The sequence below is a fragment of the Wasmannia auropunctata genome, unplaced genomic scaffold, assembly GCF_000956235.1.
Source record: "Wasmannia auropunctata unplaced genomic scaffold, wasmannia.A_1.0 LD334579.1, whole genome shotgun sequence".
NCBI classification, from domain to species: Eukaryota; Metazoa; Arthropoda; class Insecta; order Hymenoptera; family Formicidae; genus Wasmannia; species Wasmannia auropunctata.
Window position 1 is genome coordinate 860,591 of NW_012028311.1, and position 18,154 is coordinate 878,744.

Below are 18,154 nucleotides of genomic sequence, written 5' to 3' on the forward strand. Positions count from 1 at the left end.
CTACTCGCCATTTGGTTTAAACTGATTGAATTTCCAGACGAATAGCATTCACGTTTGATAGTAGCGCCAATACACCGTAAGGAGTCCACTGTTTTCCTGTGGTTCGTTGCGTGATTTTATTATTTTGATGAATTACAAATAATTTTATCGAAAATGTGAATTTTCGACGAAATTAGAACTGAAAGTTCATCTTACTTCGGTCCATTTAAAATTCCGATTTCAAGTTTTATGATCTGCACGTTAGAATTTTGATTGGAATTAAGGGCTCATATATCGAATTTATAATGACTTTAATAGCTCAAATTATTAAACGAGAGAAAAGTCAGGTCTTATAACATCTCTGATAAGTTATCTCTGATTTATTCCTCAATTTTTAAGTTCAGTTTTCTTCTTTCATAATACAATTTATCAAGGCACTTTTTAGGACATAAAACTTTTCATGTATGTGAATGTTCCTCGTTGGTGCCCGACATTAATCATATATACAGTAATGTAAAAAGGCTAAATACATTTTCACGAGGGAAGTCAACATTTTTCTTGCGGCAATACGAAAAATTTGTCTCATAGCGATTGTTGCCACAATGGCTTTTTGCGCGCGCGACCGGCTGCCAAGATCTAAAAGTTTTATTCCCACCGTATGACGCAAATCCCACGTATTCCCTGCCAGCAACTAAAAACTGTCCCGCCCTACGGCTCTCTTCCTCATCACCATTTTTCGGTGCTCGTCCGGCAGGGACCCGAAAAACAACCGTTCTTCCACGATAGAGAAGTATCTCTCAACTTTCTAACAGCCAGTGTCGCCTGAAGAAAAAGCCGCCGGTGCGCGCAAAAGCGTGGCGTCCGATGGTGAAAACTTCAAAGAGGGAGGGCAGAGAAGAGGGCAGGAAAAACGAGCGTCTCTGTACGACCAAAGAATAAAAGCCAATCAAACGGACTTTCGTAGATGCCGTGTTGCGTTTTTAATACTTGAAATCAACGAAACCTTGCGCGAGTATCGATTCGTCGGCGCGTAATGAGCTTCGTAAATGATAGCAGTTCGACTGCTTTTACTCTCAGTTTGTTGGAAGACATTTATTCTCGTTCGTTATAATATGCTAATCATCACCGTAACAATGAGCATCTAGTTTCATTAGTTAAAACTTTATTAGAAATTATGAGTAAATAAACATAATGAAAAAAAATATGAAAAAATTTCTATACAGAGCAGAGAATTAAATGCGTAAACAAAAAATATGTATTTTCACTCTTTATTGTTATTAAACCACGTATAAAATTGTGTACATTTTGTATATTGCAATAATAAACACGGACACGATTTATCGATGGGACGTACATGGTAAGCGCATCGGCAAAGTAACTCTTGAAATTTCGTTTTCTTGGCGATTCACATCCCAGCAGGATATAAAAATTGCATTTTACAATCCCTATAAAATCGTCTTTTCCTACAATGATGTGAAAATAGTTGGAGAAAAAATGATTTTGAATATTACGGGAAATTCGCGCGTCTCGTAGGAACATTGTTTCGCAATGATGAAATATTTTATTTATTCAAAGAAAGAGAGAGAGAGAGAGAGAGAGAGAGAGAGGAGAATTAATTCGAACTTCGATAATGGAAAACAGACTTTCGTCCTGCTGTATAAAGCAATTTTTATATCTTAATAAAAAATTGCTAAAGCACGAGGAGATTTAGAAAATGTGAAAGAAAATAAAAAGTAAACTTTTACTTTATGAAAAGTGCGAACGTAAACTATTTTTAAATGCTATTAATATAAAAATAATCATCCCGCTTAAAAAAAAACTTGATAGAAGAAAAAAACATTTACCGATTCTCTGAAAAGTGATTTGGAAATTGTTGATAGAACTTACCGAAATATAATTCAAATTTGTCTCGATCAATTTACTTAATCTACAATTATAATAAGAGAAAAATAAAATTATATTTTTGTGATAACCATAAAGGTAACAGCAACGAATACAATTTCCTCGATTAGATCGTTTAAAATAAAATTTTGTTGTTTTCCAAATCGTCCTATCGCTAATTTATCGCGTTCACGATTTTATCAGAAACTACAGATCGTACAAGGAAAATTTGCTTGATGAATTACAATTAAGTAATTAAGTTAATAAGTTGCGCGTCAGTGGACATTGTTCGCGCAATAGGTTGGAATTGGTGCAAATACTTGTGCCGGTTCGTTTGCACCACCGGTGAGTACTACCGGGAGCCGTCGGCCAAATCTCGTCGTATTTGGGCCAATTCAAAATTGAAAGTGCAGGCGCACGTAGCAGCCCCTGCGAGAGACCGCGTGTATATACATTTCACAATAGCGGATGCATTTATCACGAGCAGAAAACTGCGGCTCTCGGTCGTGCTCGAAACTCCATAAATTCCCCCGCCGTTAGTGGAAAATGGAGGAGGGGAGGCACCCAAGGTAGAGGAGGAGAAACGAGGGAGAATCGACACGTCGGAAATCTATTTCTGGGGAAAGAAAAGCCGGGCAAACTGTTACGCGATTAAATCGCGACCTGCCAGTGGAGAGACCCTCGAAATTCACGATTCACGTTTGCCTTCGATTTAACGCAGCTGAATCTCGTCGTGACGAAGACGTCTCCGTCATGGTTCTTCTTCTTCTTCTTGTCCCGCATTTCCCCTCGGTCGGGGTGAAAAAAAAACGCGTTAACGAGGGACTGATCTCTCGTCGAAGAAGTAAAAAGGTTTACGTGGCTTTAAAGTTTATGACCAGTCACACAGGCAAAAAGCGAGCGGTCAGTTTTTTCTCCGAAATAGTGCTTGTGACAGTTCAAAGGGGTTTTAATATTCACAATCTACACGTTGTGTGTGTGACTCTTTTTTTTAATCAAATAAAATATGGACGAAATAAAATATATTTTTAGATGCTACTTCAAACAAAAAATATCGTAATAATTAAGGAAAAAATAACTGGTAAATATTCTATTATTTTAAAAGTAATCGATATTTTTTTCTGATAACGCTGATGTAATGCACTATTTGCGTTTATGATAATTTTAGGATTTATCCTTCGGATATATACATATACAATAATCGCGAAATACACAGATAAGTAATGTTTGGCAGGGGATCAAGTTCCGATATGTGTCGTAAATCTCTGAATATTACACGTATATAAATTTCCGCTGTTTTGTACTCTTTGTATACTTTTTCCTTACTTTTCCATTAGAAGATCTGTGACGCGAAATTCAGAAATAAAACTAGATTTCCTTGTAAGTGAAGTGCACCTACTATTTACGATGCCATACCGTCGTCCATTATCCAGAGCTCCTACTGCGTTCCATTAGTCCCGTGTAACTAACTTCTTCAGCTTCCAAGGATTTCACGCTGAACCGTGCTTATAGGATCAAAAGATTAGGTCCACGCGTTACGTCCGATATATATAAAGTGCGCGACGGGGGGAAAACTTTAAACTTATCCACAAATCCGGAGAAGCGCCGAAATTTCGTTGTAGCGTCACCGATTTTCGGCGCTTAAACGGTATAGTTGTTTCAAACGATAAAAAATAGACGAGAAAAAAAAACGAAACAGTGAAAAAAAATTTGGGAAAATAAACCCGATGAGGCAAAAAAAGGAAAATGGACTTTACATAGCCGGGCGACTGATGGGCGGATAGTGTGCATTCTGCGCATTACTCCTTCCGTAATTTAAAAAATTTTTCCATCCTAATATTGAAATATGCAAAAAGTATGCGGCTACAAGATTACGTGAAAAAAAGAACGAGATCGATTTTTCTAAACGGTTTTATTTTATAAACGGTCATATACGGCTTTTAAGTGGAACGGTAACGAAAGCTGGACATAGAGCGACAAGCGCACTCGTAACGGCGAATTGCAGCCGTATATTTGATACAGGGATTCAATATTTGGACGTAGCCAGATTGTAAGCATACGCAAGTGCGGGAGCGATATGCGTCTAAAAGAGAGATGTTGTCGTTTCAATCAAAACCGACAGACAAGGGCGGACGCATCGCCGACGCGACTGACACTTGTGTACAACGATCCCTCAATATTGCTAAATTTCCGCCCATTGACGGCCGTTTGTGTTTGATAGCTATATACCGGTACAGGCGTTAATCTTGTTATCGCCAGTCGACATTCATCCGAGACAAGTTCCAATTGCCCCTTTATATATATTAGTTTTTTTTTGCTGGACGTTTGATAATTACACATCAGTATACGTTGATGCGTTATTATTAAAATATCAGCGGATAATGGCAATAAATTATCTATTGATCAAAAATTGAATATACATGTACCTTTGTTACAACTTTTCTACATTTTTCAAAGTTTATTTGCTGTTATTATATTAAGAAAATGAGATTTTTGTGGAATATCGAATATTTAAGTATCATTAAACTGTCAAAATAATTGTAATAAAGTATTGGCGTTGCGTGATATATAGTTGATTATATATGTATGCCACAGAATATTTGGATTTGTTATATTAGAGAGAAACCGAAATACCGTCAGCTCTTTCATTAATTTTCAGCTTTTTTCCATCATATTGCATAAAAAATGATACGAAAATTATTATTAAAAATTAATTCAACTGTGATAAGGAATATTAAAATTTAATAATAAACCAGGCATATAATTTGAAAATATAATTAATATCGTGGTTTATATCGTCATTTTTTATTGCATTTTCGATTAGCGCCGCTCTAGTGCATTATTAAACTTCTATCAATCTCAATTACTATCTCGCTTGAAAAATTTTAGTCGTAGTAATTTGCGAGTGAACAATAATGCTAATATGCCCTCTTGTTTGCATTTGCAACCAAATCCGTAATTATATATATAACTCGCAAACTACTATTTGTCAATCGCAATATTTGTCGACTCATTTGTGACGTAAACGTAACGTCGAGTAAACCAGTTCGCCATGACAAACGACGAAATGGATGTATATTTTTCGCTTTTCGTTGTAAACCAAATATTTTACATTCGAAACACGATTCTTTTAGCGGAAAAACGATCGTTTTGCACATCGCAAATTTTAAATATAATCCCATCTCTGTGTAACGTCAGCTCTTTAATTCATTGAAAATATTAAATTTTATATGTTATTGGAAATTGTTGAACTGAATGTTGATTTGTTTATGACGAGTAACTTAGCTGTGATGTAAGCGATATAAAAAAAAAAGGAATTATCTTCATTCCTTTGAAATTACATTAGCGTGAGCTTGTCAGATCGTTTAAGTGAAGTGACTTGTTAGTTGAACCGCCGTTGTTGTCATTTTATATATCAACTGTATAGTCATTTACTTCCATTTAGTTCTACCGTCGCTGTAACTTTGAATCCTTCGATCTCGCTGTTGTTCGCGTTATGAGATTAAGGGCCGGCAATACCCTAGGCCAGCCATCTTGGATTATGACGTCAGAAGCGGAGAAATATACCGAACGATTCTTGCGATTTACGTTCTATATAAACGACTTTACGTCGAGTAAACCGATACATCATAGTTTTCCCGGGGAAACACTGAATTGTACGGAAACAAGACGTCTCGGGGAATGCAGAGTATCTGTTGGGGATTATTATATCATACCATTAAAAAGTGACATTAGCTCGTTCACGCGAGAGAATTGCCTTTAGTTTAGAAAATTGATTAATATATTCTTGCAGTTTTGAGATCGAGTGCGGTGATGTGTCACAGCTCGTCAGGTTTCACTTGGTGATAATGTAAAGAGTTTTACGGTATATTCAAGAAGAATCTCCCGTAAAATTAGTTAATAACGCGTGAAACAACGTTAGTTTATCCCAACGGATTTTTCATGGTTCATATAAATCCGCATCGATTTCGTTCTTGCTGAGAAGAGTTTTATGGCAGTTTTAATACGCGAATACCGATTCTTTCGCCAGAATTATTATTATATAGAAACTAAAATGAATGATAATTTTCCACGTTAAATTTAATAAATTGTATTGGAAAACAGGAAAGATATAATTTTCTACAAAAATTAATCTAAATTGAAAAAACAAATACGTATACACACAGATATAAAAATATTATATTATTTATATCTGTCTTTTTTATTTCAAAAAAGATTGAAATCACGAAATTTTTTATTATGGAAATTAATTTAAAAAAGATTTGTACACGGATATTAATGGACAATGGCAACAGAAAAGATAAAATTTAACGTCATGAATGAAACAAGCTGCATCGCATGAATGTTTAATGATATTCTAAGTTGCATTTTCTAGAAAGCGCCATTTTTCGAGTTATTTTTTGAGCAAGAGACAACCAAGTATAATTTTTTCATTTTTGACAAAATAATGCAATTAAATGTATCAAATTTATTATAAAAGAGAAGTACATTTAAACGAAAGTTTTCATTTTATACAAGTATAATTTGTGATTCCAATTTAACAAATTGAAAATATTAAATATTGTGTGGAAACAAACGGCGAAGGTATGTAGAATTTAAAAACGAAAAATTCAGAATATTTTTAGTTTTTTTTAAACAAATATTTTTGAAAGTTTTTGAATGACGAGCAATATATTCTTGATATATCGCTCTATACAAGTCCTGTGTGATAAACTTTTTAAAGAATGTATCTTTCTTTTTAAATTATTGAACGGTTAAAATAAATTATTTCTTCTCTTAGCTTGCATAAATTGTATGCAATCGTAATCTTAGACGCGGTTTCCGGATTGCAATATATTACCTACTGTACTTCGGTACTGCACTATCCTCCATCGGGAATGGTATTCGACATTTGCAATAATGCGGCGCGAGATGTTGGAATTTGCACTGTAAATTTCAAAGGCTCGTTTCGATGTTCAAAGGCGTGTCGTCATACATTATTGCAATGGCGAATATGCCGCCCAAGGGAGTGCTGCTGCGTCGGTATCGCAATAATGCACGTCGCTACAACTTTCGGCATTATTGTAATGTTCCACCTTCGTCTACTTGCTCATATCCACTTTCTTCATATTCCCGTAAGGGGACAAACTGCCGATTTAAAATATTAATGTTTATTACGTAACATTTACGTAATGTTTCATTCTGAGTGCGTGTGTCTCTTTTCGCTTTTGTGTACGTCTCTAAAGTATTCTATTTTACAGACAAGACAAGTTTTGCAAGTCTCCGCGAGATACTTCAAGAACTATGGAAACAAGAGTCAAGAAGTGCATGCGCTTATCTTATACTTGTTAAATTTATTCTGATGCATCTTCTCAGACGAATTTATAGAATATTTATAAATTATATTTATATTTATAAATTGCTTTGAATGTTACGAAAAGCTATTTTACAAATAACGTTAACGCATTTTTTTGCTCGATTGTGATCCAATCAAAAATCCTTAATGGATGTAAAATTTTACGTTAATATCGTGACCAATCTATTAAATATTAAATTGGCTTTTAAAACTTCATTTTATGTGCAATCAGACTATTATTTGGTAAAAAATCGATACGGGTACTCGAGGGAGTAGAAAACACCAATTTTTGTTAAGATCCCGAGTTCACTCTTACGGTCTGCTATAACAAAACTTTATCAAAACGAAAGGAAGAAGATCGTAAAACCAATAGAAACGTCAGTAGTTAGTGTGGGCTAAAGTTTTATATGCGTACTTTCGTGGTGCATTCTCAGGGATATTTTCGTAGCACATATCCGACGGAATACGTCCATTGCATAACTGAAGTTGGAATTCCTGATTGCAAATATCATGAAAGAAATTGGTCGGTACCGACCGACCATTCCGTTCGGATATGAAAATTTTTATTAGAGTGCATATTACGAAAAGAACGCGCGCGAAAAGTATTACGAAATATTCCATGCGCGCGCTGGAATAAGACTTTTACGATGTACGAACCGATGTACATTTCCATTTTCTTTTTCTCATTCACGTACAAACGATAAAGATTAGTATGCGTACGTGCATAACATTTAACATGTGCCTGCAGTATTTTTTCGAAATATGGCTCTTCCCGGTAAAACGCCGATTAAACGTTTCGCCTATTTTGCAAACAACAGGAATATTAACCCGAGGGTATTTTAATTATCCCATCACTTAATACAAGAAATTCATTATCATTGCGCCTTGGATAAGAATAGGTGCTCCAGCGCCACTGGTTTCTGCTTTTGTGCCGGACGGCAAAAGGGCTCAATCAGACCGCGGATGTACGGTGAAATTAAACGGCCGTGTTGCGGGCAAGAGCTCGGTCGCAAAAGAGTTAAACCGCGCGCGCGTTGCATACGAGTGCATCTCTATTCATCGTGAAAGCGGCGAATGCGCGCGATCGTTACGCGGACGGCGAGCGCGGTGCAGTCATGATACGATCGTGAATGCACAACCGAGCGGTTCTTTTTCTTTGTTTTCTTCCCTTTTCTTTTTTTTTTCTTTAATTATATCTGTTTAGAGATCTGTTTGTAAAACCGGCACACAATTAGCGCAAACAAGTGAGATGCGTACGCAAAGTAAAATATTCCATCGTAATTAAACGCGCGCTTTCTTCCCTTTGACGTGATAATTAACATTATACATTTCGTGCCAGCAACGGCGACGGTCGTAGTCTCTCTCTCTCTCTCTCTCTCTCTCTCTCTCTCTCTCTCTCGTGCGATGCATATAGAATATTAAATCTTGCAGCTATACGTGGAAGCTGCGGTGAGGTGTTACCGAAGAAAATAACAAGAAAAGGAATGGCCGCGGCTTATATGCGTCGTCACGCGTTTCGTTTATTTCGCGTAAACGAATTTGTTATATTTTATTCATGGAATGCATTAACTCGTCGTCAAATTGCAGACCGTGTCCTCAAATGTGCCGTGGCGTTTCCATTCGCCGTTTGCGTTCGCTTATTTTCGATTCCTCTCTCGCCGGAGCACTCCACTTTTCGAAATGAGCCGAAGCGACGCTTGAGATCGATCGTGTTGCGTGTGCACGAGTTTCCTTCCTTCTTTCGTTACATAAAACTTACGCTACGTGATACGTTATGTCATACGATCGGAAAATTATCTGTACGTACAGCGGTTCGCGATGGATTACCGCGAAGTTATTAAGTTCAAGACTTATTGTTTGATTTGCAGCCTGCGGTCGCTGTATTTGACGCGCGTTGTCGAAATTAATTTCAACAAGCTTTGATGGCGCGTTCCGCGCAGAAAAAAAACAATTGTAAAATTTACGGTCGTGAGAGCTTACTTTAAAAATATAAAATTTCTGAATATGGAGAATGTAAAACGCCGGTGCCCCTTGCATATGCAAGCAACAACTGGATCGATCGAAAAATATCGCCCGGCGATTCCCTTCGTGTCTATTATAAATTTTGGGAAGGAGAGATGAACACGGTTAAAGATTGATCGGCCATATGGATAGGATGTTGCGCGATCGTAAATTCTGCTCTGTTAACTTTGCGTTTAAATCATTCGCGTCAAATACAGCGCCCAACCGTTTCTCCGAAAAAGTCTGGCAGATAGATCGAGCAGTTGCATAGTAGGGCCGAGCCCTCAACTGTACCTTTTATGTACGGATATTTTATCGTTGTGCGATATTTTACATTTTCCATATAAGTAACGAACGCTCTCACGATCCCTCACAATTGAAATAAACATTCTTCTTTGGTGTGATCATGCACTTGTATGTAACACGTGTCTTTCACGATTTTTATTTGGATAATATACTTCGTATATATCAAAATCGTCAGTACGGAGCTATTCGATACATTGCATTACGTTATACGAGCAAATATAATTTTGTAATTGAGCGTGTTCATTAATTAATTAAGAAAGCACGCTGTAGAATCATGTCCTGGTTTGCGAGAGTTAATGGGATATTTTAGATACCCGCGGGACGTTATCAAGAGATTACCGAAGAAAGTCTCGGTGAAATAATATTATTACACTTTAGATCACAATTAATTAACTTCGAATGATGCCAATTTTAGTCTCTCATCACCCCGATTCTGCGATGTACGCTTAACAGGGATCGAGTTTAAGCCGGCGTTGATCCTGGACTTAGCAGAGTCCACGAGTATAGGTTAAAATTAATCTCGTATGTCTATGCGATTTGATATACACGCCGCTAATTTAGCTAGGTTCGCGCAAGGCTCAAAACTTTGCAGTTAAATCATACAACTAGACATTTATCGAGGCATCCGCGAGTCAGATTGAAGAAGGCAGGTTCTTCTTGTTAAACGTATTCAGTACTAAATTAAATTTTATTTTCAAGAAAGTGCAGTAATGATGTAAATCACATATTCAACGATGGCATTCGTACATTTATACTTTTACATTTATCTATTATTTACCAGTCACAAAATTATTTTTGTCTCTCTGTAAAAAAAAGACATCTGTTTTTAATTAATTGTATATTTTCTTAAAAAGATATATTTCTATCACGTGTAAAAGCGTACATTATACTGAGACACGAGATACGTTGGGAATAATTTGAGTCATAAATCGTCGTCCTTGGGAGAAGAAAGAAGGGATTTGCAGCTTTTTTTGTGAGAACGAGCGAATCCTTCGCTTTTAAATCAGGCGTAGAATATTTGCTAGAGAATTGAAGGGTCCCCTTCTCTGAATAATTCCAAGTGCTACTGGTTTCAACATTTTTTTCTAATATTTGCCCATTTACTTTATCGTGACCCAAATACCTGCCTACGTTCCACCGCGGACTCGGTTCGGGAACAGATAGGTATGCATGAAGTTAATGCAAATCATCTTTGAGGGTCAACAGGTACCGGGCCAATTTAGGACAACCGAGAATAATTATGAGCGTCGACAGTGATTTAACGCGTTGGGTAGTGAATCCCATTTGAAGAGGCTGATAATAAAATCGCTTTTTTTACTACAAATAATTGCACAGTGACGAAAATTGTGTCATTTTATTTTCCCTTTTAGAATTTGCTCGAATTCCGAACTTATTACACTAGAATCTTTCTAATATTAGTTTAAGCTATAGCTTGCTCAATTACGCGAAAACATTTTATTTTAATTTAACATGTTAATAATATACTATCATAACTTGCATCAGTTTTTTTAAATTTTATATAAGATCTTTTTACGTGTCATATTTATATAATTTCTATATACAGCTACAAGTTTTACTTTTTAATATTTTTTGATATTGGAAAAATATTCTATTTAAAAGTTAAAACCGATATATTTAAAAGTACGGTTAATTTTGTGTCTTAGCAGCAATCGTCGCTGTTTGCACGATTGTCTTCGCAGAGAGGAATAGAATCGGCTTGTTGTGTACGGAGATAATTAATGCAATTTATTTCGGGATGCATCGTGTACTAAGCGAATTCTCTCAATTGCGCGGGACCCGTATTATTCGACCGAACCGCACAAGGTCGATACGGGTGGGACGACGCGAAATAAACATTATTTATTGTGCGAGACATTCACGAAGGCTTAGCACAATGCGGCGAGATATATATTTCTTCCTGGGGAAAGCTGTGAGGACCCACGCACGTATCCTGCATTCCATTCTGCGATATGTGAATGGTTACTCCGACATAGCGCGGCCCTCTTAGATTTCGGACCGTACATTGCTGTTGTTCCACATTGTTTCTTATCACTTTGAATGTGTCTCGAAGCGAATATCGTGAGTTTGCATCGCCCGCGGACATTGCGAGATATTGGTAAATGCAATTCCGCGGCGGTCATGTCCGAAGATTATAGAGATGCAGCGACGAGATCCGAATTTCGTGTCGGTTATGAAGCGCCACGGTAGTATAGCGAAGCGTCTTTCCGTACTAATCTGATTGCAACTCTTCTTTTATAAAAATGGAACGGTGTTTTATCTACTTTTATAGTTCGAAAAGATAAAGTTTCATAAAATTAACACAGAAAGAGAAAAAAGAATAAAAAGAATTTAAAGTGGAAGGAAGTAACATTGTTTCTTAAAGTTCAAATGTATTGTATTATACTATAAAGTAGATAACTAAAAAAATAATTAAGTAAGTTAAACAGCATTTTAAAAGTATCTGTTCTTTTTGAAATAAAATGGAGAAATTTTAGAAATTAGAAGAAAGAAGCGGCGAAGAAAAAGTACGTTGAAAAAAAAGAAGCGGTGATATTGCCTGCATCTTGTATGGTTTCGTGTGACGTGAGGAATGTAAAGAGCTGTACCGTGTCGCTGTATCGCGTGTCGCGTATCGTCGTAATATTAAAAAGGGAAATTGCAGCCGGTACGCTCGAAGGATTCGCGAATCGTAATGTGAACAAGTGACACCCGCGAGGAAAAACTTTGCCAGACCGACCTCCTAGGCCCGACACCGAGGGTTCTTTGTTTGCGAGTCAAACTTCCGGGCGCGCCGTTTGCCCAAGGTAAATGTTAAAAGTTTCATTCGTGCGTAAAGGGCCCCATCGCAAACGGCGAAATAAAACGTACAAACTTTAAATTAAATCCGACGGGACATGTAGATCCGACCTTGCCTAGGTGTACGACGTAGAAATTGGATGGCGAACTCCAGGTTTCTTCGTGGGTAGAACACAGTTTACCCGCAATACCCAGGTGTACGTTAATCCTGGTGTATCTTTTACGAAGCTCATTTAAGATGGGACACTCCATGCGACGAACTAATAATACCCTCAAGGACAAAATCTCCTCGTTGCATGAATTTTAGAGATATCCGATATGTGAATCGGATTCGCGACTCGTTGGCTCTTCAGCCGTCCGGCGCGGTTTCTCAAGTAGTGAAAGACTTTGCGCGTCAGACGGAGCGACAGCGCCCGTTCCATCCGTCCGCTGCTCTCTCGTGTTTAGTTTTATTTCTCACCGATATAAGGCGAGTACAATATAAGGCGTGAAATAGATCGAACGATGGACTATTGAAACCGGAATAACCAAATCCGCATCAATATTAATTATCCGCACTGACAGAGGTCTGTATTTATTGGCAAAAACTGACGTACTCTGCTCAGGTTACGCTTGACTGACCTTTAAAGGCTGCATCTGTTTCCTGTTCTCGGTTTAAAAGATATATGTCCGGATATGTTATATTGAATCGATATACCACGAATTTTATTTGTTATGTGGAATAATAAAATGAAACGTACAGGATCAATAAATTGGAAACTAAGAAATCCTTATGTGATGAGAAGTAATAAGAGAACTTTTAGAGTACGCAAAGTAGAAATTAAAATCTTTTCAAACTGAGATACGTCAATTTATGTACGTACGCAGGAAATACAATAATATTGTTAGAATAAAGTCGAGAGCGATAAAAGTACTGTTTGACGTTTTGCCACTGACGAGAAAAGCGATTTCAAGGTTTAGAATTTGGCGATGTCAGTTTATCGGAAATTGCCCTCGTAGATTTGCTACAACTTCTACGTGGAAATTGTAAAACTTCAATCCACTTTTTACGAATAAGCGAAATCTTCCAGCGTGACCTAGATTGTTATTGACGTAACATCAAGCGTTATTGTAACGGCCCTGTATGACCAGTCGATCACGAATATTTTTTACGTCAACATGGCGCGCCATATCGGCGCGGCGGATTAAAATTCTGCGCATTCGTCGTCACAGAGGCATGATTGCGATTTTCAGACAGCTACCTACTCGAGTTTGCATTACGCCGGTTTTTAAGCTCCGCTTTTCCTCAGCTTTTCCCTGTTTGCTTATAATGTTTATTGTACGACAGTTCTTATTTGTTTTCAAACATATAAATTTATTAAATAAAATTATTATATTTTTCTTATAACATTGAAAATACTGTGGAAATATTAATTTTGCATTGCAATACTGTCTCGGTGGTAAGGCTACAATTTGTTATTAAAATATAATACATATTTTTCTTAAGTTTTATTATATTTTTCCGTGTTCTGCAATAGCAAGATAATGTTCAGATATTTAAATAGTTTTGCAAAGATATAATTTATGATATTATAGTATTAAATAATAAGAACCGTAACTCTAGCTCGAGGTGTATACGACAGGAACATGATTGTATAATGATATACAACCCTAAATGCTGCACTACTTTGATGTGTTAGCACTACGGGATTTCGCGCACGCAGCATGCCAAGATGATATGCAGCGGTATTCCGAAATGAGAGTTAAACGCTCGGCAGATGGTTACTGTGTATTCCTATCAGATGCAATCGCAGCTCGTCTGTCATATCTACAACGCTGTCCATCTGATTCGGACCATTTAATCAAGACCATTTAATCTAAATTTTCCCCGGGAAAATATATTTCTCTATACGATTTACGGCAAAGGTTTGTCTTTGGTGTGTTGAAAATGGAAATTAAATAATAATCCCCAAATTAGAAAAAAGATCCGGTAAAATTTACAACGATAAGTCAAGTAGTATTTTTCGCAGTAATTTCTTCGCATCGGATTATTAAAAGTTAAAGAGCAATTTAGTTGTGATCTTACTGTTCCAGTTGTAGCTTATGATTGTGTTGCAAATCCAACATTAATTCGGCGCGCAGTTTAAATGGCTGAATAATGGATTCAGAATTCATATAGAAATATTATTACACGGAAAGAACAATTTTGCTGAATCCAGATCTGAAAATAATTTTTGTTCAATAATCAAAATAATTTTGTGCGAAAATCAAAATTGCTAGAATATCAAACGTTTTATAGCAATACTTATCAGTTTGAACATTCCAACAAATTATTTTGATGATTCAACGAAAAATTATTTTCAGATCTTTTTTTAACAAAATTTTAGACCATTCAACAAAATCGTTCTTTTCGTGTACGCGCCAAGACCGTAGAAGGCACTTCTAAATTTATTTGTGATATTCACTTGTGCGGTCTAATTCAACTTACAATTGTTATATATTGAAAAAAAGTAAATGCACGAATCAGGTTTTCTGTAATTTGCTTCCATTATATAAATTATCTTTTTTATGTGCAATGCGATCTTTTATTTTAAAAAATATGTGACTAATTTTGCAACATCCAAATTTTTGTATAATTTAGTGAAGTCCTGTTTACATCACAAGATATATTCACAAGATATGTACATAGTATGTCGATGTATTCCGCTAACGTATCGGCCGTCTAATCTTAATTAGGGTCCTTCTATTGTACAGGCGGGCTCGGTAAATATAGCACGTGCGCGTCTAGCAGTTGATGCTGCTCGTGTTCAACACGGCTCAGCCAAATCTGGATCAGCAACGTTTATATGTAACGAACCGTTTACACATCATTTTGCATTTCATGCAGTTAAGCTTCCCCTTCATCAGCGTTATTATTATCATGGCTGGTGTGAAGGGGCATGTAGAAATGAAATGCTCTAAAGAGAAACGCAAGATATTTCTTCAAGTAAAAACCGCGGGAATCATGCATTGATATTTAAAGCATAAGTCATTTAAGGATAGAATTTTTCAATTTTTAATATCAAGTGGATCGAGAAGGTTTGTTATTTATGATTAGATATCTTTTTTTCCGAGCTGTTCCATTTATAACAACCGGTTTGTCGAATGCGGAGTAACCGCTTGGGCAAAAGGAGGCTCCTGCCCGAGACCGCTGATGTAGTACGATGTATATACGTGAGGAAATTACTACCGCGATGTAAAAGAAAGTCGAATAGGTATTGGACGATGAGTTCGCGTAGGAATACATACTAAGAAGCTCGCAGCGCGTTTGAATCTCACTTTGAGACGCTGGATGCTGCGTCTGACGTAAACGGACTGTTTCTACTAGGACGTAATTTCCCTCCAAGACACGCGGAAAGGGCAATAAAAACTGACTTCTCGCAAGAAGGTCTGTCGTTGTATCTAACCGCAAGAATACGTAAAACGGGATAATGCAGTTTCTCGCACTCAATGTTTGTTTTATTACAACGGGGTGTCCTAAAACTACTGAGTATCCGTTTTATCACGGAATTCTTTGACTGAAATGAAAAAATTGGAAGAGATATCTGGCATAGAAATTGGAATTATTTATTAGTGCTAAAAATCTTACAAATCCTATATACGTATAAGATGTGTAATTTTCTAATACAGAAAGTTCAAAGTTTTACATATTAAATAGATTTTACATATTAAAATCGTAAATCGGAATTTTATAAACATAAAACGTGTAATAATAATGATACGAAAATAATTAAATAATAATTTATACGTGACTAATTACTTATTGTTTACTATTATAATTACTCATTACTTATTCATTACTACACGTACATAGTTTACTAATAAATTATTTTAACCAGTACACATTATGAATTATTATTGTTATTATTTAACATCAGCTATATAAGTCACAGAGCCGGCCCATTGTAATTTTCTTGAACTATTTCCATCATTGTACGAGATATTACCACTATTGTTTTGCGGCGAGCGAAACGCCATCGTCATTTGTGTGAGAATCCTCTCGGCTTTCTACCGCTTTTTCATGGACTGTACATCACATTAACCGTTTTTCCTTCGTTCTATCTCCTTCTCTTCTTGCATCTTACGGCCGAGCGTTCTCTCCTGCAATAAAAGCAAGTGGAAAGTGCTCGACTATATCTCAAGCTCCTACACGGTGTTCGTAAAGTATGTACGAGTAAAAGTACTAAAAGTACTAAAAGTACTAAGCAAAGTTTACATTAAAAAGAAAGTTTCCCTCTTAATTAATGATAAAGTCTTTATATGTACGTTCTATCTCTGCTTTAGAATAGATAAAAAAAATTTAAATTAATTTTTTAAACACATCGCTCGTAAGCGTATAATGTAAGCGTATAATATATTCTCTCGTATACCTAATTTACGATTCTTTAGCAAAGTCCATTTGCATGGTTGAATTAGTATGATTAATAAATAATGTTTCACGTGAGTCAAATTCTTATTGCTTACCGATGTGCATTTCGCTTTAACGAAGGTTAATATACAGATGTCGCACGACAGTTTCGGCGTGCTATCACGTCGACCGTAAACGTTATGTAGATTGAAATTATTATAAATGTACACGTATATGTCGTGGCAGGTCTGGTGACATATAACAACGATGGCGAAGTTCATGACGATTTATCAAGACGTGCGTGCGAGCGACATATATCGCACGTCCGCCGACGAAATCCAATTTTCTACTTGGACGTGGTTAAAACGATACGGCGATTAATAACGTCTCGGACAGCTTGAACGCTTCGTCGAGAGGATGGTATTCGACAGTACAAACTCACCATCGGCGCGGCGACCGGAGTCGCGGAATTGTGATCGAGATAAATGCGCGAGAACGCGGCGAAGAAGAAGAGATATTGTCCCGTCAAGAAAGCCAAGATAAAAATAACTGGCTGTTTTACCGCGAGTACAAAATCGTCATGGCAATGCAATTCTCAGGGGTGATAGCATCGTCCGTGGGCGGCCCAAACTCGATAAGATCCAAATTTTTAGGGATTGTCGCAGGGATTGTCATATCTCCTTTCTGTGGAGCAACTATTATATAAGATGCTATTTATGAGATTAAAAGCCCGGATCACGCGGTCGCATGTAGCATAGTACGAAATAGATAAGCGACATTATTTCGCGCGTCGTTGCACAGCCTGCAATTGCTCGTACATGTATACATGAATCTTAGATATGAAATAATCCTTTTGCTCAGATAATTCCGCGTCTTATCTTCCGTGGATTGTATTAGCTCTTTGAAGGTGCATTTAATTCCACCAGTAAGTTCTCCTCTGAATATCCAACTCTGATTGCTAATCTACCTCTTAAAGAAAGTTTCTGTGAATATCAGTTTCAGACTCGTTTCTCATCAATCAATGGAATTTAGTTTCGTTATTTAATTTCGAAATATTTAAAAATTAAATCTCTCTCCCTTTCACTTATCAGATTCTCCACCACTCCGTCAATTTGAACGAAATATTTTTATTGAAGTGTAAACTTATATTTATATTTGTGTCTATTTCTTCAGCGCGTACGTGGAATTTTACATTTTAATCCGCAATTCTTTCATCTTTCTGCCATTAGCAAAGGGAATGATATATCGTGCGGAACATGATTATTTCAAGCTCGTTTTGGACTAGCTCACATGTACCGAGCGCTTTCAACTGTGCGCGTCACGAAAATTGAGAGAAAACACTGCCGTCGAGTACACCTTGAAGCGTATACCGATATGGTGGCAAATGTATATGACAAAGGGGTATACGGCATACACAACATAAAGTATACATACATACCGCGTGCATACTCTTTGTTGCACCTGACTGCACTTATGCACTTCCCGGCATC

The 18,154-nt window shown here is 36.8% G+C and overlaps 1 protein-coding gene across 2 annotated transcripts in view; it reads right to left on the reverse strand.

Annotated features, from left to right (window-relative positions):
- The window catches only part of LOC105458241 (5-hydroxytryptamine receptor 2A-like), a 111,611-nt gene that overhangs the window by 19,858 nt on the left and 73,599 nt on the right, over nt 1-18,154 (reverse strand). The window lies entirely within an intron of this gene.